The sequence below is a fragment of the Onychomys torridus genome, chromosome 3 (genome assembly GCF_903995425.1).
Source record: "Onychomys torridus chromosome 3, mOncTor1.1, whole genome shotgun sequence".
Taxonomy (NCBI): Eukaryota; Metazoa; Chordata; class Mammalia; order Rodentia; family Cricetidae; genus Onychomys; species Onychomys torridus.
The window spans coordinates 79,285,527-79,303,353 of NC_050445.1; the positions used below are offsets into that span (position 1 = coordinate 79,285,527).

The 17,827-nt window shown below is 41.9% G+C and overlaps 1 protein-coding gene across 7 annotated transcripts in view; it reads left to right on the plus strand.

Moving 5' to 3' along the window:
• Magi2 (membrane associated guanylate kinase, WW and PDZ domain containing 2) overlaps window positions 1-17,827 on the plus strand; it is a 1,436,700-nt gene that overhangs the window by 1,368,073 nt on the left and 50,800 nt on the right. The gene's annotated exons all lie outside the window — the stretch shown is intronic.

A 17,827-nucleotide genomic window follows, 5' to 3' on the forward strand; every position in this document is an offset into this window, starting at 1 on the left:
GGTCCCCACATAGTTCTGATGTTTATTCCTGGGTAAAATCTACTTCTGAAGAGCCTATGGGGTATGAAGTGGACCACTATTGCAGGATACACAATATAAAGAGAAAACTTCATCCCTTTATGATTCAGTTATTCAACAAATATTTGACTAAGAGAATAATATGATGGTTAATATAATCCTACTTAATTTATATGACTAATTTCTTTTTAAAAAAAAAAACTTTTCATTTTCTAAAGAGCTGTGGAATAACTCCTAGTAAAAATCTTTGTCTGCAAATTGAAATGAAGATGTTTGAGTTAGTGATTGGTACTTAATGCATTTCTCAATACCTCACCAGTCAAGAGGGAGAAAGGAGTGAAGGCATTGTTCTTAACCTGAATTCTGATTGTGTTTTATTGGGTGTAATCTAAATATTTTGGAAACCACTTGCATTTGAAAATGAATTTTCATTTGAAATGGGGATAAATGAATGCTATCCAGAACACATAAATAATAAAAAATAAGAATAAATAATAATAAAAAAACCCAAAAAGAAATAGTAAGAAAAGCACAGAATGAGAAAATCTATTTTTCAAAAAAGAAAGAAACCCAAATGACTTTTAAAAATCTGAAAAGATGCTTACTATCATGAAAATACAAATTAAAGAACCAAAGTAGTACTGTTATCTATCAGGTTGGCAAAAGCTAAAAAATTAAAAATAAAAAACTGGCATTTCTAAAATAAAGACAACAACATGAGGGACTAAGATCTCTTATTTGTTAGTGATAGTAGTGCACAGTGGTATGTCTTTGGAAAGAAAATTGGCAATATCTAATAAATTTGAATATATACATTTACCTATAAGTCAACCATTATGTTTATCTGTGGTTTTCTTCATATACACCAGAAGACAATATTTACTGAAAAATGGGTTTTAATTGTAAGTACTGAGTATAGGAGACAGTCCCAGATAGATATCAATATAATATAAAAATAAGTAGTAAGCCATTTATATAATACAGTATTATATAGTAGTGTAAAGGGATAAAGTATATTTTCTACTTAGATACATTTCAACAACATAAGATTGAGTTTAAAAGGAAGTTACAGAATCATGTATGTGATGCTACTTATATAAAACTCAAAAACATTCTAGCATTATTTATTACTCATGGTACACTCGTGTCACAAAATGATAAAGACATGAAAAAGATAGACATACATCAAATGCAGAGAAGGCAGGCCAGGCTTGCCACCAGCAACTCTGGATTGCTCAAGGGAGAGAAGCCCTCCACCAGAGAAGCTCTAGAAGATGGAGGAAAAGGGGAGGGAGGGGAGGAGGGAGGGAAAGAGAGAGAGAGAGAGAGAGAGAGAGAGAGAGAGAGAGAGAGAGAGAGAGAGAGAAAGCTCAGAACATGGGAGAATAAAACCTTTCATCCATTTAAGTTACTTGCCCCTTCCATCTAGTCTGCATGGAAAGGGGGAAGTAGGGAGAGGTTCTTGCGTGATCCTGCATTATACTTTTTAATGGCTTAAAATGTTGAAAAATAACCCAGCAGGGAAGGAACAGGAGCTGACAGAGCTCAGCTGCTAGCAGTTATTGGACAAATTAATCAGTTTTAAATCTATGCCTCAATGGCCAGAGACAGTTTAATCAAACCCCTTACATTAACAATGTGATGCTCTAGGAAAACAAAGGTGATTAGAAAGTAAGGATTCTCCATCAGAACAAGCCTACAGGACTGTTCTTCTAGAAAAAGCAATGGAGCTGAGGATTTTTGATTACATGTTTGGTTTCAGTCCTCTTGATAATGAAGAGACACTTTGAAAGATGACCCTGTAGCCTCACAGACGTCATTGGTTAACACAGGATGATGCAGGGACCAGTCCCTAAGAGTACCAACACAGTGGTGAACTCAGGCAAGCCAGGGAGTCATTCCTGAGACATACCTAATGGTAACATGAAATCACAAGAGATACAGTGGAAGTGATGATCAGAGCCATAGTCCAGGGAAGAAATCTGAAGTCCCAAACAGAAACAGGGGAAGCGTCATGAAGTGGATCCAAAGGATCTTCAAATGCTCACACAGTGTTAAGGAGGTTATGTGGGGCATACATGGTCTGCAAAGAGGATGCCTAGAGGAAGTTAGACAAATAGAGCTTAAGCTTTAAACTGTTTTCGCCAGAAAGTAGATACAGTGATGCTAGAAAAAGTTAGTTTAAGCTGTTTATGTAGAAAGTAGATACAAAGGATGGCTGAGAGGAAGTTAGCTTGGGTTGTTTGTATGAATAGATACAAATGGTGGAGAAAAAAAATGGTTAGCTCAAGTTATTTATGCTAAGAATAAATACTAAAAATAAGAGATGATGTCAGGATATAAACAACTTGTAAATAGGGTGACCTTTAAAATGATTAGCTGGTTCCTTCACCTCCTCCTAGGGTTCTGAGGTTTTCTGATATAAAAGAGGCTTACTGCCTATCAATAAACAAGTTCTTGCTTGACTTGACTCCCTGCTGTCTGTCCCCAGGTAAGAAGGCAAGCAGCTCTCACTTACCTTTCCTCAGACCACCTCTTCACAGGTGACCTAAGTTCCCAGTGGGGCAGGTCCCCACAAGGTTAGTCCAAGTTAAGAGGCATTAAAAAAATTACAAAAAAGAGAGAAAAGTGTAAACAAAAGTAACATGGGTGGTTCAGATTAAATAATCATGCAGAAAATTAATTTGATATCTCTGTACCTCTCACCATGTGTCATTCGTTAATCAGCTCCCTGTGAGATAGCAGAGATGTTTCTTTTCCAGATGTAATTCTAATTCTTCTGTCAGTTCTCCGCCATCAAAGATTTGTCTGTTCATTTCAGAATTAAATGTGATCATGTTTCTAACACATCTCAAAAGAATCTGGCCTAAAACGATGTTGAATATGTGGGAAGTGTTGTAAAGGGTCAATATTTTTCATTGGGGAGGCTAGTGCATAAAAACTCTTAGATAATCAACTGAGAATTTTACACGGAGACAAAACTCTAAATGCACGTGTCTGGTAGTGTAAGAACTTAGGTTCACACAGAGAACTTAGAATTATTTGAACCTAGCTGGGCTGCATGATAGATATTATCATTTTGGCTGCCTCTCACCTCCTAATGCTTACATACATGCAAATAGTACTCTGGGCTCTTGAATGTTCCCACCTGAGGTGAGCTCTCATATCCTCCCATGCATTCCATTAGATGCAGGAGTCAGTTTTCAAAAACTGAAGAGAGAAAACAACACGCTTGAGGTAAGATACTTATGGGAACATCCCCTTTGAAAGCAGTAACCTGCCATGGAATCCTGAGAGTTCTTATCCTACACTGGAAAACTGAGGAGTTCCAAAAGTACACTGCAAAGCTACCATGATCTAGGGGCTTTTTAGTCTCCTCATTTACAAAAGCTTTATATTTTTATTTCCAATTAACCTATCGATAGTGATGTCATATAAATACTCCTAAGGAATATTATCTGCTCATTATAGCCAGAAACATGCTGCCCAATTTCATAGCTCAGCTGTTCTCATGCATGGATGGACAATCTGAATTAACTTGAACAGAAACAAGATCTTTAGACACTCGGCTACATTCCTAGTTGCAAAATTTAAGTAATTAATATGTGACTTTAAATAGTAAAAGAAGATAAATGGGTAATGTTTATTTTGTGTATCATAATGATGGTGACACAGTGCTCCTCTGGCTTTCTATTTATTTAGCATTAGTACTTCAATAGAAAAATTATTATAATCAACACATTCACTGCTGATAACACTGAATATCATGGCAATGAGTAAAGGTTCTCTGGGGAGCTGCCTTGAAATTAAACTCTTAATGAAAGACTCTATGTCCATTATGCCCACAATAATAGACCCCAGTGCCTACTATTGCCATAATTTTTCCTGCTTATGTACTCTTTGTGCACAGTTCAAATACTGCACAAGGACATGCATGATACTGCTGGTTTGAGACTTCATGTAGTGTGTACAATTATCTGAAGAGAAAAGTTGAATTGATCAGAGACATTCAGAGCCATTCATTGCTGATGAGACTTATTCATAGTTACAGCTGTCCCTACTCCATATCTGCTGAATTCTCACTCATGGGATGGCCTGGGTATTAGAGCTACTTGGGACATGCCTATTTTAATTATACAAAATAAAGGGTTTCATTGTGACATTTTCAAACATATGCTCTATGTGCACCCTCATCACTGCATCTTGTTATTTTTAAGCAATACCCATGTCTTAGAGCTACTAATGCTATGATGAAATACCATGACCAAAGAAACTTGGGGAAGGTAGGATTCATTTGGCTTACACTTCCACATCACTGCTCATCATTGAAAGAAGTGAGGACAGGAACTCATACAGCATAGGATCGTGGAGGCAGGAGCTTATGCATAGGCCATGGAGAGGAGCTGCTTACTGGCTTGCTTTCCCTGGCTTGCTCAGCCCAGGGTTGGCACCACCCACCATGGGCTGGCATCTCCCCCACTGATCACTTGAATGAGAAAATGCCTTACAGCTAGATACCATGGAGGCATTTTCTCAACTGAGGCTCCTTCCCCTTTGGTGATTCTAGCTTGTGTCAAGTTCACACAAAATTGGCCAATACAGCCCCAAAGGTAAATAATCAACATAAGCCTCTCTATTGCCTCTCATTTGAGTAATGCACAACACTGTGTCTTTCTCCCTTGCTGGGGTGCCTTAGTACTTCAGTACCCTCACAAAGTGTAAGTCAGAAAACCTACAGTTGGCCTTGTCTCCCAACACACTGTTTTCCATAGCTTCCTACTTTTCTCTAAAGTTCAGAATACTCACCTAAAGTGAGGGAAATAAAATCCAGAGGAAAAAGTGGGCTCCTTGCCCTCCACCACTGTGTATGATTTGTGAGTGTCTTCCTGTTGCGACAGTAGAGTATCTGGAACTGCTTATGGAAGACCAGTAGTTCCTTTCTGTTCTGTGCTCTCATAAGTCCAAGATGAAGGTACCAGAATCCAGTGGGACTGAAGACAAATATGCAAAGGGGTCAACCCACTCTCGTGGCCCTTTTTATCCATCCATTCATCAGGATAGAGCTTCCAGAACCTAAAAACCTCCCTAAATGCCCTGCCGCCAACACTGATGGGCTGGGGATGAGGTTTCCTGCACATGAATTTGGGAAAACTCATCCCAGACCATAGTGGTGAGTAGAGAATAAGAACCATTACCAGCTGTTACCTCTCCTTGTTTACCGCCTCCCCCCCCCATTTATTAAAAAAATCACCTTGCTCATTTGCCTGCACATATTTGCACACAGACACACAGACGTGTGCATGCTAAATGCTACCAGAGAGTGTAAACACAGAGCGTGCTCTCTGCTCTCCAGCTGTACTCTAAGGTATAATCAGAAGTTCATAGGAGTTTATTTCCCAGTGCTTCTCACGGGAACAAGCACTGTGTCTGCCTTTAGCCACTTTTATGAGCTGACAGAGGGAGGCCAACAGCAGAGGGCTGCTTCCACCTTGTGGCTGTCTGCTTCAGGGAGTTGCTGGCAAAGCATTGCAGGGCTGCCTCTCATTGAAAGCTGAAGAAGATTGTGTTGGTTTCACTGGTATAATTTTTTTACCTTCTTAAAATTATAAGTATTAGAAATATTTGAGACCTCACAGAAGTCAAACTTTAGTTCCACCCAAAGTCAAGTAGTATTTATTTGAGAAGTATTCATGAAGCTCTTCTTGTCTCATTCCAAGCATGTCTATCAGCAGTTGCAAAACACTAAGGCAGATCCTGCCTCAAAGCACTCAGCCATGAGCACTCAAAGACTCATAGTCTCCTCTATCTCCCACACACCCTCACCTCTCTTCAGAGTCTCTCTCTTCCACCAGCGGGAACTAAACTAATCTTTGCCCCTTTTGTAAGTAGATTTTACTCTTTATTATTTTAAAGCAATACAGTACTACCACCAGGAGGTACAAAGGCATAGTCCCACTTTCCCAGAGTTTATAATTTCATCGGTTGAGAGGGGAGGAATAAAGCACAAGAATCAACTCTAGAGGCTTTGATGCCTACAGTGTATTGGGACCAGAGAGAAAGGAGTAGGCATTGTCCCCACAATGGCCAGTGATGGCTTCATGGAAAATCTGAGTAGAGCCTTGATGAGTGGGCATAATTAAAAGATGAGATTTGAAGGCCAGGAAAAATAGCAAGAATGACAAGGTCTGCTGAAGATAATAGCCAAAGAATAAAAAATAAAAGTAAAGTAGGAAATCTGGGAAGGATCAGAAATAGGCCATACTGAACATAAGAGAGAGGTGGGGACATGATACAACAGTAGAGGCTTCCAGGTTCATAAGGAGCCACATAGCACAAAGTCTGTTCAAGGAGCATATGATGAGGGCAGGTGCTGAAAGAGGAGAGACACAAACCAGAGGTGGGCTGCATAACATGGCAGTGGTGACTTCTTTGCAGAAGTCCAAGCAGTGGCCATATGGACCAAAAGAAGAGGGGAGGAAAGGGACAGTGAAAGTGGAGGGAGACCCCCTGCAGGAAAGGAAGAGCCCCCCCTGCAGGAAAGGAAGAGCCCCCCCCCTGCAGGAAAGGAAGAGCCCCCCCTGCAGGAAAGGAAGAGCCCCCCTGCAGGAAAGGAAGAGCCCCCCCTGCAGGAAAGGAAGAGCCCCCCTGCAGGAAAGGAAGAGCTCCCCCCCCCCCCCCCCCCCCCCGGCTCTCACTGAGGAGATGGCAAATGGCTAGAGGCAAGGGTGGCTCTGAGGTCTTAGGCAATTTCAAACAGCATTGATAACTGCCAGTTTTCCTACAAAGGGGCTTAAAGAGATGTCCGTGGTTAAAACTAAATATTACAACACAGTAAGATTCCCAAAAACCACCTTTCCAATGCAAGTGGGAAAAGTAATACCATCCAACTTGGACATCTTGCTCTTGAATTATTTTTTAAACCCCATATCTGTCATACCACTTGTCATATTCATTCACTGTTTGTGGCTCTACTCCTACCTTGCCTCAACTCAACTGCACCCCAATGTCAGTTCTTCCTTTAATCCACCTTCTCACCCAAGCCTGTTTCTTTCCATCCCTGCCCCATAGAGTGATCTTGGGTTGATGGCTATATCAGAATTATCCAAATGCTCCTGGCCTCCAGTACATGTTAGTTTTGCCCATTGAGAAATACTAATGGAAAGAGACAACATACATTAGTTTTGTATTCATGCTATAGTAAATGACGACAAATTTAGTGGCTAGAAACAATGCAAACTGACTACCTCACAATTTTAGTGGTCAAAAAGTCCAAATCGTTTCACTGAGTTAAAAGGGAGGCATCAAGTTGGCAGCACTGGCTTCTTCAACAGGCTTCCAGGGAAAATGTTGCCTTTTCCAGTATCCTGAGCCATCTGTTTGCTTTGGCTTCTAGCCTATCTCTCCATCCTCAGATGCATCAGTTTAGCATCTTCTCCCCTCCATGACCTCTGCTTCTATTCTGTCATCTCTCTTAGATTTTGACTCTTGGGACTTCATTGGACCCATTATTCCAGGACTTCATTATTCCAGGATAACCCATCTCACAGCCCTTAAGGTTGAGCTAGAGGTAAAGATCAGTTAGCTCAGTTGGAGAGCTCTTTTCTGATATGTATGAAGCATTGAGTTCAGTCCCTGATACAGAAAAAAAATGGGGCCTGGGATGTCATTCAGAAGTAGAGCACAAGGCCTCACATTTCATCCCTAGCTCTAAATAGATGGATGGATGATGGATGGATGGATGGATGGATGGATGGATGGATGGATGGATAGATAGATAGATAGGTAGATAGATAGATGATAGACAGACTCTGCAATGTCCTTTTTCCATATAAAGTAACATATTCCACAGCTTCCAGGGACTCAGAAGTAGAAGTCTAGGGAGTGGGAGGTAACATGGTTCCCTATTCTCTCCACACCGACAGATGGCTGTTTTTCTTGTTTTCTGTTCGCTGCAACTGTGCTCTGGACCTAGCAGAACCTCTCCTCTCTGCAGCTCCAACTCCAAGCAGGCAGCCTCTCTTCCATGGCTCTCTTTCTTGATCCCAGTAACTCTCTTTCCTTCTCAGTCTTTCAGGATTGCAGTGGCAACAGCACCAATCTACTTACACACTAGTGCCTCCATAGCCATTTTCATTGCCTTCCCATCCACAGTTATATAATAGTGCCTTCATTAAATCATTCTCAAGATTGTAGCTGACCACTGTGCATGGCTACCTATCTTGAGATACCGTTTGCATTCTAACCTACACAGCTATCATGTCAGATCTAGAATTGGCACACTCATGGAGAGTCCATGAGTGTAAATGCAATATGAAAGATGGTTCGCTTCAGCAAACCAGAAATTATTATCATGTGCTGAAAGAGCAGCCATTGTTCAAAGTCCAGTTGGTGATCATTTCTGGAAAATAGTATCTCTGATTAGGCAAGTATGCAGAATAATACTCTTGCTTTTAGTTGCATGCAGGGAAGGGAAATGATAGCCTGCACGTTGTCTGCAGTTAAAGTTTCCTCTGTGATTTTCTTTTTGTTTATTTTTCAATCAGCTAGGCAGACTAACGTAAGTGATTTCTGAGCAACAGTAGACACTCAGTTGGGCTGCCAACGAGAGCCTTCCACCCCTGCTCAGGCAAATGATTTGAGATATTACCTGGTCTCTTCTTGCCTGAACAGATAAAGAGCATCTGAAAATGGAATGGGGCTGCTTGTGTTTTTATCCTTTGTAGAAACTATTTCTGCTTCAACAAGCTTGCCTTTAAACTCTCTGTCTTCGCATTTATATCTTCTGCCACACTCATGGTGATTTCTTTGTATTAACTTGGGGTTTAAATTACCTGCCAAGCACTCAATGAGATTCTCTTCCCAAAGATTTCATCTAGAGTCATAAAATCAAAATAGCATCGCTGTCCTATAAGAATGCCTGCAAGGCAGTACTTAACAACCCAAGAAGACTCTTCCCCTCTCGATGGTGTTCCACAGAAACAATATTTGCTCCATTCTCTGCTTAACACTGCCCCGTCAATCTGCTGCCTCCCTCCTAGATTCGTCGTGCCAAGTTTCTTTCCCCTCTGCTACCATGATGATGATGGTGATGATTACTACAATTAGCAATAGATTGTATTTATAGACATGCTGTGTAGATTATAAGGTATGTATGTGTGCTGTGTGCTATTCAGTTTGGGTCAAAGTAGGTGACATATACTATGAAACCAAAGTAAATTTGTATTATAAACCTTGATTAAATCCAGTTTAAGCAAAAAGGTGCATAGAATCAAATGAAGTACCTGAAAAGAATCCCTTCCTTCAGCCAACCATGCATGCTTCTGTTAAACAGTGCATATGGACATTTCCCTGTGGCTGGAACTCATGCTTTTGGGAAGCTACAATTTTAGACAGGAAAAGGAAATTCTTCTTAAGACATGCATAGGAAAGGTGCCTCCATGGCTGGTGGGATCCCAGAATCCCCTCTTGGATGATCTGGTAGCTAAGGCTGGTCTTAAGGGATGAATAAGATGAACCTGTTTGAAATGAAGGGGGAGGGCATCCAGGCAGACAAATGAAACTATGAAAGGACAGAAAAGAAAAGGCTCTCAGATGATCAGAGCCCAGGAAGAATTGACCCAATAATAACATAAAGCCAGAAGAGGGCGCTTCAGAAGTAGGGCATCAACCATAAGCAAGGGTTCTGGGAGACTAAGGAGAGTTATAAACAGACTAATAAAGCTCCCTGTGTACACAATTGGAGTCTGCAGTATTTGCCAGGGAAAACGAAAGCTTTAATGGCAAAGACCAAGTTGTCATTTAAAGGTTGACTGCTTCTACAATCGGGATGCTGAATTATCTGTAAATTTCACAATTTTTCCATGTTTAAATATAGAGGCTTTAAAAAAGATTGAATGAGAAATGAAGGCTTTTGAGCAGAGAGCATTCCCCATCACTGCCAAGGGCAGCCTGCTAATTAGAATACCCAGCCCCAGCAACACTCCGCTGCAGATCAGTGCGCTCAAGTCAAAGACTGAAGCTTTCTTTAACTGTGACTACATCTTTTCAAAGGGTAAACATCAAATCATAAAAGCACAGAAGATGTTATACCACCCACAGCTCATGGCCGCCCTCAGAATTATGCAGCAGCCTGTGACTTCTTCAAGGCACTTGTAGCCCTCACCTCCATGCCCTTCTAGGCTGGTATGCACTCAGGTGTAGCCTTGATCAAGGACTCTGCACATTTGCAGGGTCATTTCACGTTTCTATTGGGATAAATTTTCTTGAGCGATATTGGAAAGTTTTTCTTTTAAATAGTTACTATATCTAGGACATAATATAAAGACAGAAAGAAACTCAATTTTCAACATATAAATTAATTGAGACAAATAAATTTCACAGTTTGAACACTCTCAAACATTTGTTTTCATTTCCAGTTGGGTTCAAAGTTTTCTTCATGAAAGAACCTGCTGACTTGATGGGCTCCTGTCTCAGCATGTAACAAGAACCAGGCTATGTGCTGGGGAGCTGGAACTTATCTAATTCAATTACAGTCTAACGAGAGGGACAGGGTGGTTAACAAAGACACTTGATGGAATCTCTTGGAAAGTATGCTCACTGTAAATGGTTACTAAGTAATGTCTAACAGGGCTGGAGATGCAGCTCAGAGGTCAGTGCCCTAGTATGCCCTAGGCCTTGGGATCTGCCTCTAGCTCTTTAGACTAAATATATAAGAAGAATGATAGCAATAATCGAATGTTTAACAAAGGTCAATCATAAAAACCTTCCCATTGAATGTAAAAAGTCAGCCTGAACAGAAGGCTGGTTAAGAGGACTCTGGCCTTGCAGAGGTCTGCTTTGGTTCCCAGAACACAGGTGTTGGCTGGCAACCACCAGTTACCACAATTCCAGGGGCTCACATGCCCTATTCTGGCCACCACAGACACTAGGCATGCACGTGGTGAACATGCAGGCATAACACTAACGCATCTAAAATTAAAATAAAAATTGTCATAATTTTAAAAATAGATAAAAGTCACTGTCAAATAAGAATCAGTCTGTCTCCTGCTGCAGCAGGGTGACCTGTGGCCATCAGCACCTTCTTGTTGAGTAGCTAGAAGTGAGTTGGAGCAATGAACACCCTAATTCTATCTTTTTTTTTTTTCCTCTAGCACTTTATGATGTCTTTCAAGTAAGCTCTCTTCCTCCTCAGAACTTTAGGATTTGTTTCTAACTTCCATCTAAGAATTTGTTCAACTCACCATTATGAAAATCTCATGTGGTTTCCTACAAATACTACAGAAATTGTTACAGTTTGACTCAAGTTGCTAAGGCAGTATTTCCAGAAAACATGAAGTATATGCCGAGGTGCCCAAAGCTTATGTCTCTATATCATGAGAATGAATACATTGGTTGTAACTGAAAAGCAAACCAAGCATTCATTACTCAACTCTGATTAGCTGAGGTCCTGCCTGTCAAGGGGGTGTAGCAGGAACAAGTGACATGGAGTCAGTGGGGAAAAACAGCTTGTAAGTGACTCATATGATGACATGGATCTGGGACCCGAGGATATTAGCCACAAATGTGGCCCACACTCAACCTCCCTGAAGGAAGAACTTGAGGTTATCTTTTATCCATGCATGCACTATTCTGAAGAAGTCTAGCTTCTCACACTGGAATATAATCTGGGATCATTTCACTCATGATGGTCATGCAAAATAGGTCCTCACACTGAACTATAATCTGGGATCATTTCACTTATGATGGTAATAAAAAATAGGTTCTTGTTTTGTAGTAGTCAGATAAGAGCCATTAACTGAGAACAATCTGCTACCAGCTGGGCATAGTGATGCAGGCCTTTAATCCCACCATTCTCAGAGGCATAGATAGGCAGATCTCTATGAATTTGAAGCCAGCCTGATCTACATAGAGAGTTCCACTAAATAGTGAAACCTTGTCTCAAAAAAACAACTAACTAAATACAACTTGCTAAGCATGTATATGTAGATGGCCATCAAGAAGGTGAAATGAACACTGTACTTAATATATTTCTTATAAAGACTATATTGAGCCAAACCACATACTTTCTATATGACTTACCTATATGAATATATCCAGAGCTGAGTATGGTTATGCATGCCTATAATTGCAGCACTTGGGAGACTGAGACAGAATGATGAAGAGTTGGGAACCAGCCTGAATAACATAGTGAGGGAGACACTACCCCCAAAACAAAAACGTGTGTGCAGGCATGTGCATGCCTGCAAACAGTACAGAAGTTAAAGTTTTAACATCTTAATTCTTAATCACATAAGTTCCGGGCATTAACCTGTACCTGCCTTGGCCTTCTAGTAGGAAGAGAAAAAATAATTTACTCTCCACAGCCTCAAGCAAGTGTAAGGATTTGGTAATAATTTTGTTAAAGAAAATTCCACCATGATATAGGACCTGGAGTAGATGAGGAGAAATGTGGGACATAACAGGGTATGCTATGTAGAAAGATGCAGCTCAGCCTGCCTTGCCCAAAGACATACCTTTGCTCAAAGATTGCTAGTTGCCCCAAGGGGACCACAGATAATATTTCTGAATCCCTTGGCTAATTTTCTAAATTTGATATTTCTTCAACCCCAGGCCATATATGGGTCCTGAATCACCTCTGCCTGGATTCATCTTTTTTCTTTCCATTGCCCTCTCCTTCCCTCTTCTCTTCCTCCCCTCCATCCCTCCTCCCCTCCATCCCTCCTCCCCTCCATCCCTCCTCCCCTCCATCCCTCCTCCCCTCCATCCCTCCCATCCCTCCTCCCCTCCATCCCTCCTCCCCTCCATCCCTCCTCCCCTCCTTCCCTGCCTTTTCCCTTTCTCTTATTTCCTGCCCTTCTTCCCCACTCTACAGTATTTTTAAAATTCTCTAAGGACTCTTTGCAATCTTTGAAGCTTCATTTTAGTCACATATCTCATTTCTAGACAGTTCTATAGTAGAGATAATGTAGAAAGATAACGTAGACACTGTGGGCCATTTTCTTCATCCTGAAAGACTGGGTTTCATATTAATTTCCCATCTCCTAGAACAGGAATGATACTCTGGGGGTATTCACTAGAAGGTGAAGTGAAGTTGGATAAGATCAGAAAGTAATGATAGACCTTCTCCTGCCAGCAAGTCCGTCTTTCTATACAGAGGATGGAAATGAAGGAAGTCACATCCCACGTTTATTTAGGGAATTCCAGTTAAAATTACACATAACCCTGAATTGGAACGACAATGGAAATTCCACCTTTCTCTCATACATACTGGCGCAGGGAAAGGCCAGAATCTCCATGCTGAGGCTGGACTGTTTCTTACTGTTGACCCAGCTCGAAATGAGCTGGTATCCAGAACACTCTGTATAACTATGTACAGATGTGATTCCACCCCTAAGGAATTTTTTTCTAAATTTAGTAGTATCTTAGAGTATTCCTAGACTCTTGTCTAGGGTTTGATCTGAGGATCTGTCCTCAAATGAGGCACTAGAAACACTCCATTCACAAGCATACCTAGTTCACTCCATTCACAAGCATACCCAGTTACCTAGTTCAAGGGCCCCAGTCCCCCTCATTAGCCCAGCATCTCTGTCCCCAAGACCTCCTCATGCTAGTGCCATCTCAGGGTGCAGGCAATTAAAGAAGCAAACAATTAGAAAGCAGGAAAGAAGTGTTCCAAGAAATCTTAGGGAGTCCCAGCAAAGCCATCATATGACACTGGAGAAACTGGGGATCACCCTTTAGGCCCGAGGCTCACTATTGAGAGAACTTAAGAACAAGTCAAACACAAGAGAATAAAAGAATGGACTCAAGCAAAGCCCGAGGATGAGTCATTAGATTTAAATAGAACTCTGGGGAGGTGAGGTGTGGGTCTCACACTGCCTGGAGGAGGGAAATAAAAGCATGAACTGGCATAGAGGTCTGCTACAGTGGAGAAGGAAGCTTTAGGAAAAAAGCAAGGAAGCTCTGAGTGTAGAGTTCGGACAGTATCCAAAAGAAAAGTACAGAAGGAAAAGAAAAGAGGAGGATGAAATGGGTCAGCCTTTCTAAGGAGAGCCCACAGAGCCAGCCCAGCCTGCCCTGGAGAGAGGTCTCCAAGGTCTCCTGACCTGAAGGAAGGAGACAAGGGCGTGTCTCCACCTAAAGGTAGAGTCTCTTGACAAAGCTCACTTGGTGGATCATGTGACATCCCTCTGCTCAACCTCCCATCTTTTCACTCCACTCAGGGAAACATCACCTACCAGCTGGCTTCCATCAATTTACTCCCTGTTTAATGTGCTGAGTGCCCAGCTGGTGCCTTTTAAACAAACCCCACATTCGTGAGTGATCCACCAAACTCTGAACATTCCTGAGAAACAGAACACTCTCCAGTACTGGGGTCTTGCATATGATGTTTTCTCTGTCTATAATGTGTGGTTCCACCTGTGTCTGGGCAGCTTCTCTTGACACTTCACAACTCAGCTGACATTTTGCCACCACCAAGCAGTCCTGACAGCCACTACACACCATCCTGGGGTCAATGTCCCCCCCTCTGTTCCCGTAGTACTTTATGGATGCAAGTGCCATAGCCAAGATACAGTGACAATTTATTGTCATCTTTACACACTTTCTTCTTCAACTAGACAAGAATGTATTGCAAATAGAACTGTAACATTTGTCTCCTTGTCACCAGTGGACTCTCTTGCACATAATAAATGTTCATTAAAAACTATTTACTGAGTGAAGACACTCAGAATCTTGGAAGGAATATAGTTACAAACGGGGAGAGGTGTAACGATGAACAGACTGGAAACTTTTGTTTGAGAAGGTTGACATGTTTGAGGAAGATACCTCAGAAGAGACAACTCTTAGGCTGGGCTTGGAAGGTGCAGGCCTGTGAGAAAGAGGTAGAGAGAACCTTGATGCCTCAGTCAGTGTAGCCGCCCCCCTTCCCCCGGGAAGAGTGACTGTGGTGATAACTGGGAAAACAGGAGGCTGGAGAAGGTGGTGCTGGCCCAGGCACAGCCCAGCATTGAGCTGGTACACAATTGGATGCATAAGAGAGTCGCAACGGGTGCAGAGAAGCTGCGTTTTTAAAAGGAGTCTAAGAGCTGGGGAAGTGGCTCGGCACTTCAGAGCACTTGCTGCCCTTGCAGAGGGCCATACTTCAGTACCCAGTACCCATGCCAAGCACTCACAACCACCTACACCTCCAGCTCCAGGGATCCAATGCTCTCTTATGGCTTATACCTCATACACATGGCACATACATACATCCAAAATAAAATAATCATAACTTTTGCTTTTAAGGAGTGCAGCATGACCCCACACTTCTGGCTTGCATGAATGGTGGTACCTATAAGTGGTGGCAAAGCCAGGAACATAGCTTCACACTAAAGTCTCCCTCCCACCAGCCTCAACCCTGTGAGGACCTTGACTCAAGCTAACCCAGGATTCTTGGCTTCATAAAAGAATTTCAGGATGAGCCATTATGAAACAGAGTTGGATTTTAAAAATAGACAGATTCTCAGGGGAGCATGACACACACCTGAGAGTATGGGTACACGCTTCTAGAGAAGAGCAGCCATTTATTAAAAGGCACTTTTTTGGCATAGATTTTAAGGAAGGGGATTAAGAGGGAGACGCTCAAGGAAAAAAATAAAACATACTGAAATGTGGGTGTAGTGTTCTCAAGGGAGAGTCTCAGTTACATGTCTTAGCAGTTGTTGTGTACCATTTTGGTGGCTCTCAAATTATATCTCAAAGGACTTCCAAGAAATATCCTTTCTTCTTTTCTCTTTTGACAAGTGAGATGATAGGGCAGCTCCAGATGTGCATTAGATGGGATTATAATCTGATAAGGTAAAGCCAGGAGCCACTAGAGTTGCACAGGGCATTAGGATGTATGTTTGGCTGTAATGAGATTCCCAGAGAAGCATAGGTTTAAAGCTAGAAGGAAAGAGAGGCCTTAAGTAAAATTTAATTGTATTAGAATTCTTGGTTTCCGGCTGGCAAAAGGCTTCAACCAGACTCCAGGGTCTTTTCTCTTCCTGTGTCCCCATAATTTCCCCTCCTGCCTAAGGACAGGGGAATCCCAATCCCTAAAGGTTAGACACCAAGAGAGAATCTGCTTTGGGGGAAGTTGGTGGGCTCACCCACTGCTGAGCCATCTGCTGGGTGTCCAGGAGGAGGTAGGTGTCCAGTAACCAGGTGGACACGAGTTGAGAAGTGCAGAAGAAAGACCAAGGAGACTTTCTCTGTGTGATTTAGCCCTTAGTGTTCCACAATTTCATACTGTGCCTGTAGTGTGGGCGAAGACTCCTTGAGGTGTCATTAAATGTTCCCACTTTCACTGGTAATTTAGATGCATGGCCCCTCACAAGCCACTTGACTCCAGGACATAGCTCTTCCTTCATAGGAAAAGTGACAATTAAGGAAACATGAAGAGAGAATGGCTAGTCAGGGTTACTACTGCAGTGATGAAACACCATGACTAAAGCAACTTGGGGAAGAAAGGGTTTATTTGATTTATACTTCCATATCATAATTCATCATCAAAGGAAATCAGGACAGGAACTCGAACAGGGCAGAAGCCTGGAGGCAGGAGCTGATGTAGAGACCATGGATGGGTACTGATTACTGGCTTGCTCCTCAGGGATTGCTCAGTCTGCTTTCTTATAGAACCCAGCACCACCAGCCCAGAGATGGCCCCACCCATAATGGGCTAGACCCTCCCCATCAATCACTAATGAAGAAAATGCCCTGCAGCAGGATCTTGTGGAAGCTTTTTCTCAATTGAGATTTCCTCCTTTCAGATGACGCTAGCTTGTGTCAAGTTGACACACACTAGCCAGCACAGTGACAGTAACCTCTCATCCTGTCTTCTGAGTTAACCTGTGTAATATGGATGCCACAGAAATACCATCCTTTTCCACTGCCTCAAACCCATGCCTCTAGAGACCACCAAGCACAAGAAGGGAAATCCTTATTGTCATTATATTGGAAAGGGTATGGGCCTCTGGATGAATCCTCTTTAGACAGAGATGCCACTTCCTGTTAAGTGTGTTGGGGTTCTTACTGTAGTGCCCTGTTGCCATGGTTATAGCAACTACCTGTTCCTCTGTCCAATCCACTTGACTGTAGCTCATGGTTCTCTCTGCTTTATAGATATCAATTAAGATGAGATCTTCTTTGTTTAAGAAACCATCTACAATACATTTTTGCAAAGCAACTCATTGTGTTTTCCCTGACTAATTTGTCTTAAGTAATTTGCCCTGAAATTCAATATATTTTAATTCAAAGGCCCATGGCAATAATGATCCTCTGGGAGTTACATGATACGTTTGTAGTTGAAACTCTTTGTATCCTAATATCTATTCACAAAAGCTAAATGGGAATTGCTTATGGAGCACAGGCGTTTTTGACAATTCCAGAGGAAATGATGCTTCACCAAACAACTTCTGGCAACCAGGTGTGAGCATGGCAAAGATTTCACAAGAGCATTAGTCATGTGCAGAGACTAGAGGGTCTCATTTGTAATTCAAGGGACAGTGACAGAGAATTCATCATCGCACTGGAATATCAGCTAACTGATGTTTACTGTGAAGGCAGAACTGCAATAGCACCCAGAGAAATTTAAATGACGCATAGCAAATATTCTCAGAGAAGCACAAAACTAATCATTCCTTCCAATGTGCTAAACAGATACTGCACAAAGCCAAAGCCTGATGATGTGTTCCGGGAAAAAGCCTTAGAATATTTACTTCTCCATTCAAACAAAGCTGCCAGAAGATTTTGAATTGTAATATCAGACCTACTTTCCAATTTGTTTTAA